We start from the raw sequence: 7,216 nt of genomic DNA on the forward strand, positions 1-7,216 counted from the left end.
CCACCTTTTTTTTTAATGGATCATACTATTTGCGTCAAATATGACTTTAAAAACTCAGGAGAAAAAGACTAGTTTTAAACTTATGCAGATAATTGCACAGAAATTTGATTATGATATGTCTGAGCACGGCTTTCTTTAGGTTTATCTTGTTCTGGTCCTTGATTTAGATTTAAATATTCTGTTAAATTTGTTAAATTTTTGGACATTTTTTCAAATGTGTTTTTCTGGCCTTTATGTTTTTGTTGTTTTTTGATGAGTTTTTGTTTTGTTTTGTTTTTGTTTTTAAATACTTTCGAACACACCAGACAGTAACAAAAATAGTTTATACCCCATACAGGGAACTCAATGCACTCCCATTCTTCTACTTGGAAAGTCACAGACAAACACAGCTGCTGTCTCCCAGCCCTTGTCTACCACTTTCATTTTCCACTCTTAATTTTTTGCCTGCAGATGCTTCTGTGTTTCCACCCTTAGGTCTCAGCCATAAAAAACCAGCAGTCCAGAAATGGAATGGCATGGCTGTACCTAGAACCCAAACCAGGAACAAGTAGCTCCAGATGCTTGCCAGGGCAGGAACTCTACACAAAAGGTGCTTGATACATACGCTTTGCTCAGTGTGAGGGTCCCCTCTCCCTGGGGTGTATAAAAACCCAACCCTCAGGGAGCCGCAGAGTCCCTCATCTCTAACATGGAGTGGGGCTTGTGGAGCTGCCATCCATCAACCCTGACCTGAGTAGTTGGCCTCCCCATGGAACCAGGCACGATGGAATCTCTTCCCCTGCTCTTTTGGACCCTTTGTGCTGTGTAAGTAATAAAGTGGTCATTTGCTAAACGTTTCTGTTGTGCCTGAGCCTGTGTTCCTATGGCACACGTGGTATCACCAAAATACCCAGATTCACCACTTTTAACATTTTGCCACATTTGCCATATCATTCCCTCCATTTGCCTGTACATCCATCAGTACATTTTCTGAACACTTAAGTGTAGGATGTATATATCACTCCCCCTCCCCCAAAAAAGTCATGCACATTTCCAAAGCACAAGGATATCCACTTATGTGTCTACCTTAAATGCTGTTTTCAAGTTCAAGAAATTTAACATTGATGTAAAGATAACAGTATTGTGGTTTGAAGCTGTATGTACTCCAGAAAAACATCATCTTAAATTTAATCCATTCCTGTGGGTGTGAACCCATTGTAAGTAGGAGGACTGTTTGATGAAGTTATTTAGTTAAGAAGGTGTGGCCCACCTGAATCAGCCTTGGCTTTCTAATTCTAATTTCATTTAGCTTTCTGTTCATGTTTTTCTTTAGCTCTTGGAGCATATATAGGACCTTTTAAAAAGAAAAAAAGTCTTTGGTATGTCCCAGGTCTGGCCCCTCCTCATTGATGATGTCTAATACTTTAATTTCCTCCTTTCCTGTTTCTTTATGTTTGTAATTTTTTGTTGAAACCTGGACATTTTGATATTTTAATGCTATGTTGTTGCTGGAATCGAGACACTGAGCCTTCTGTTCTTTAAGCTTATAGCTATCTCACATTACACCAGGACTTTCCTTGATTTCTAAAACCTAAAAAAAATAAAAATAAAAGAAGAAATAAAAGAAAACCCCTTTCCCAGTCTGCAGATGTACCTGTACAAATGCTCTTCTTTGGGGCTTATCCGTACAGTGAGATTTGAGAATAACTCATAAAGGTCTCCCTGATGCTTTTTCTTTGTTTTTTTTTGTTGTTGTTGTTAAGAAAATGTATGTGGTTTAATTATATAATGAGGCATTGAAATATCTGAACAAGTCAATATCTGGGTAGTGAGGCAGCTGCTATCTTCTTTACTTCTTTGAGTTACTAGAACAACTTGTCAGTAGATTTAAAAAAAAAAAAAAAAAAACCTTTTGCATAATTTAAGTCTTTCCAAGGCTTGCACTGGTATAACACAAACTTCTGTCAGATGCAACTAGAGTAGCATCATACACAACACCTTGGTGCAGTGGTACACTGCAACCACTCCCACTGCAGCCCTGCTCATTTGTTTATGATATTTGGAGCATCTGGGAGAGTGTGAGTAGTATCAGGAAAAGGAGGGAGGAAGAGGGAGCATGGGTGCCTGGCTAGGAGGCAGTCAGCTGAAGCTGTGCCAGGCAACCTGAACATATGTCGTAGGTACAAACTCAGCCATCGTTGATGTTCTTTAATAGTAACATCTGGTGGAACCCCATGATGGGGTCTTCGCTGGCCTTGACCTGGCTCACAGCCATCTGATAATGCAGCTATCTGGTATAGGCTTATAGTCTGCACTATGATGGTGTGCTTGATTTTCTGGAATAGAAGGCTAGATACTTTCTCCATAGTGGCAGCTTTCTCATAGAACTGCTGTCCTCCCCACATAAGGCATGAATCATCAGTATAAATTGAGCCTAGTTGGGTTCTGTAGTTATCAAATAACTGATAGTAATGCTGAATGAAGCTAGACCTAATTTGCTCCCAAATTGGCTTGTCTCCCATTCTGAAATGAGATCCAGCCTCGCTGAGACTTTGTGGGCTGTCATGGTACTGGCGGCAGCAACCCAGCACCCTCCCTAATGCTTTTTGCACATGCTTTTTTTCTTGGGTATGTTCCACTGGCCCTACAGATTTTCCTGCTTATATTGATACTTCCTTGGGAAACAGTTTTTTTATGTCCTGAGCACTGTACTGTATGTTGTACAGTCAGCAGTCCCTTGCCCCAGGCAGTCAGGACTTAAATGCTCTCCCACAGCATTCTTTAGAACTCTGAGCTGCCTTGTACATGTAGGGCAAGTTCTGGAACTGTGAATCCCTTTGGTCAGCACCAAACAGGTTGGGCCAGTCATACAAGCTCCCAGTATAGACATGAGGGTTCTGTTGCCTTCGGAACTGAGACCAGCAATCCATACTGAGAGCACAGGCCAGCTCCCCGCTAGCAAGTGATGGGTGGAGGAAGGGCCAGTCAGGGTGCCATAAGAACCTACCATTTTTAAGTAGCCTTTTTCTTGATTCAGCATTTGCCCTCTTCCTGCAGTCCTTTAACTGTTTTCTGGAGCTTTGAGAAAAAATGTTTCTGCCATTTCTTCCTTGTTGTTCAAAGGTTCTGTGGGGTGATGGAGCCCTGAAAGGTCTCAGATTGCCACCTTAATTGGGGTGGAGCTCTAGTGAATTTTTTCAGTTATTGTATTTTTTCGTATATATATAAAGATACCTCTCATTCAAGTTGAAATTTTGCTGGTTCTTGACATGATTCATGATTTGGCATTGTATCCTGGGTTATTTGGGGTATTTTAAGATTTGGGTTCCTATTTAAATTTTCTACTTTAGAAGGCAGTCAAATTGTTTAGGTTCCAAATGCATGTCCTGGCCCAATTTTGTGGGCTGTAGTTCAAATATCAATTTAGTCTTAAAACCTTTTCAGTGCTATTCTGGTCTGCCCCATTTGTGTGCAACCCAGAAGCCAATCTAAAATCTTGGCAATATTCCATATGTAATTCAGTTTGCTGTGTTAAATCTGATCAGTTTCACACATGGGCTGGGCTGCCCAAGGGTCTGCCTGGGACTACATCCCTACCACCATGACCACCTTCAAAGAGCCCATTGGGCAGTGACAGGAGTGACTGGGGAAAGAGGCTGACTGGTATCCACAGAATAGGTCATCTTATCCACTTGATCATTAAAACCTTCCTCTGCTGAAGTCACCCTCTGGTGAGCATTCACACAGGACACAAATATCCTCTTGTTTTTTGCCCACTCAGAAAGGTCTATCCACATACCTCTTCCCCAGACTTTGTCACCAATTTTCCAATCATGTTCCTTCCAAGTCCCTGACCATCCAGCTAAACCATTAGCAACAGCCCATGAATCAGTATACAAATGTACCTCTGGTCAGTTCTCCCTCCAAGCAAAATGAACAACCAGGTGCCCTGCTAGAAGTTCCACCCACTGGAAAGATTTCCCCTCACCACTGCCCTTCAGGGACATCCCAGAAAGGGGTTGCAGTGCTGCAGCTATCAACTTTCAGATGGTACCTTCATGTCGTGCAGAACCATCTGTAAACTAGGCCCAAGTTTTCCCTTCCTTAGTCAACTGATTTTAAGGAACTTCCCAAGCAGCCATAGCTCTGGGCTGGGAAAGAGAAGGTAATGTGGCAGGAGTGGGGGCCAAGGGCATTTGGGCCACTTCCTCATGTAACTTGCGCCTTCAGGACCTGCTCGAGCTCTATCTCGTATATACCATTTCCATTTTATGATGGAGTGCTGCTGTGCACGCCCAACTTTATGGCTTAGTAGGACAAATAATACCCAGCTCATGATAGGCAACCCAGATCTCATGGTAACCTGGTGGCCTGTGGTTAAGCGTTCTGTGTCTACTAAGGCCCAGTAACAGGCCAAAAGCTATTTCTCAAAAGGAGAGTAGTTTCTGCAGAGGATGGTAAGGCTTTACTCAAATTTTAAGGGCCTGCGTTGTGATTCTCCTGTAGGAGCCTGCCAAAGGCTCCAAGCAGCATCTTTATTTGCCACTGGCACTACCAGTACCTTTGGATCAGCTGGATCATATGGCCCAAGTGGTAGAACAGCTTGCACAGCAGCCTGGACCTGTCACAGAGCCTCGTCTTATTCCAGTCTGCACTCAAAACTAGAAGCTTTTCTGGTCACTTGGTAAATGGGCTGGAGTAGAACAATCAGATGAAGAATATGTTGTCTCCAAAATCCAGAGAGTTCAACTAGGCATTGTGCCTCTTTTTTGGTTGTAGGAGGAGCCAGATGCAATAGCTTATCCTTCACCTTAGAAGGGATATCTTGACATGCCCCACACCACTGGACACCTAGAAATTTTACAAAAATACAATTGGAAGTCCCCCGTATTTTTGTTGGATTTATGTCCCGTCCTCTGACATGCAAATGCCATACCAGTCTAGAGCAGTTGCTACTTCTGCTCACTAGGTCCAATCAACATGGTATCATCAATAAAATGAACCACTGTGATGTCTTGTGGGAAGGAGAAACAATAAAGGTCCCTGCGGACAATATTATGACATAGGGCTGGAGAGTTGACAGACTCCTGAGGTCGGATATGAAAGGTATACAGAAGGTATCACCCTTTCATTATAGATAAAGAAACACTGTCAACCAGGGGAAGAGAAGTAGTGTCTATGTTATGCTCTATGCCTACTAGCATTTTTTGTTTGTTTTTAAAATATGGCAAATTACAAAGAATACTGTAGCAAACACCTTGGGTACCAACACTCAAACATTGGTAATTATTAACATTTTACATTAATAGTATTTTACATAAATAAAAGAACAAAATATGGATGAAGCTAAAGTACTTCTGTCAATTCTACCCTCTTACAACCAATTAATTACTCTCATTAATTTAGTGATTCCTTTTCAGTCTATTTTTTTTAATACTTTTGCTGCCATCTATAGGTGCCCATAAACAAAATGGGGTATTTCAATGTGTTTTAACTAAAATTTACACAAACGATGTACTGTACATATTCTGCAACTTGTTTTTTTATTCAGCTGTTTGCTTTGGATATTATCTGTTAATAGATGAATTTAATCTCTTTATTATGGTACTGAAATATTTGGACTTATTCCTGTCTTGCATTTTGTTCTCTTTATCTTTCTTGAGGTGTTTGGGGAAGCTTCTTTTTCTTACACTCTGTCCTTCTACTAAAGGGTTTATCAGCTTTCCCATTCTCTGCTTTCTATTTGTCTGAAAGTTATACAATCAGTTTCTTCATTTTGCAGTTACTTTTAAACTTTTAACGTTTAACCTTTATAGAGCATAATTGATAACTATAAAGTGTTCATATTTTATTTTTTTCCCTAATAAGACGTATCTCACCATATTTTTATTTTTCTCCAAACTACCTTTTCTGACTTTTTTTCCATGTTAATCTTTACTTTTTTAGTTACAACCTGTTTTTTTTTTAATTTTTTATTGAAATATATTTACATACCATACAATCATCTGAAGTGTAAAACAGTTGTTCACAGTATCATCATATAGGTGTGTACTCATCACCACAATCAATTTCTGAACATTGTCATTACTCCAAAAAATAAAAATAAGAGTAAAAATAAAAGTAAAAGCACTCAAAGCATCCCATACCTTCTTCCCCCATTAGTCATTTACGTTTTGTCCCTATTTTTTCACTCATTTGTCCATTCACTGGGTAAAGGGAGTGTGAGCCATAGGTTTTCACAATCACATGGTCACACCATATAAGCCATAGTTATATGCTCGCCTTCAAGAATCAAGGGTACTAGGCTACAGTTCAGCAGTTCCAGATATTTCCTTCTAACCATCTAATAAACTAAAAATTAAAGAGGGATATCTATATAATGCATAAGCGTTATCTCCAGAATGAACTCTCAACTCCATTTGAAATCCCTCAGCCACTGAAACTATTTTGTTTCATTTCTTTTCCCCGTTTTGGTCCAGAAGGCTTTCTCAATCACATGATTGAACATTTTCCTTCCACCAGAAAGAATCAGAATCAGAATAAAAAATAAAAATAAAAAAAGAACACCCAAATCACACACACCCCCATCTCACCCTATTTTTCATTTAGGTTTTGTCCCCATTTTTCTACTCATCCATCCATGCACTGGATAAAGGGAGTGCGATCCACAGGGTTTTCACAATCACATTGTCACCCCTTACAAGCTACATTGTTATACAGTTGTCTTCAAGAGTCAAGGCTACTGGGTTGAGTTTGGTAGTTTCATGTACAACCTGGTTTTAAAACCCCAAATTGTTTTGTAAAAGTAAGACTTACTTTATTTTGACTTACCAATGTATTTTGCCTGTATCTTTGCTCACTGTTGCTTTTTGCAACCCATGCCTTCATTCCATATTTATATTTTATCTTATTGAGTATTTCAAGCTGTTTTGTACCATAGGCCTTTCAGTGAGGATGTCTGAACAGTAAATTTTCTCTATCTTTGCAGGTCTGGAAATGTCTTTATTTACCTGGTTCTAGAAAATCTATTTGCCGGATTTAAAATTCTAAGTTTTTAGTTCTTTTTTCAGTACATTGTTGATATTCCATTGTAGTCTGGCATCTGTTGTTGCTAAAAAGAAGTTGCATGTCAGTCATTTCTTTGAAGGATATGTGTTTTCTCTCTAGTAACTTCTAGGCTTTACTAATATGTATCTACGTGTGGATTAATTTTTATTCTGTTCGGGTCTCATTATAC

At 39.7% G+C, this 7,216-nt stretch overlaps 1 pseudogene; it reads right to left on the bottom strand.

The window, feature by feature from the left end:
- Positions 1-2,107: 2,107 nt before the first annotated feature.
- On the bottom strand, positions 2,108-2,501 carry LOC119545198 (annotated as a pseudogene).
- Positions 2,502-7,216: the final 4,715 nt, after the last annotated feature.

This window comes from Choloepus didactylus, chromosome 10 (assembly GCF_015220235.1).
Source record: "Choloepus didactylus isolate mChoDid1 chromosome 10, mChoDid1.pri, whole genome shotgun sequence".
In the NCBI taxonomy this organism is placed as follows: domain Eukaryota; kingdom Metazoa; phylum Chordata; class Mammalia; order Pilosa; family Megalonychidae; genus Choloepus; species Choloepus didactylus.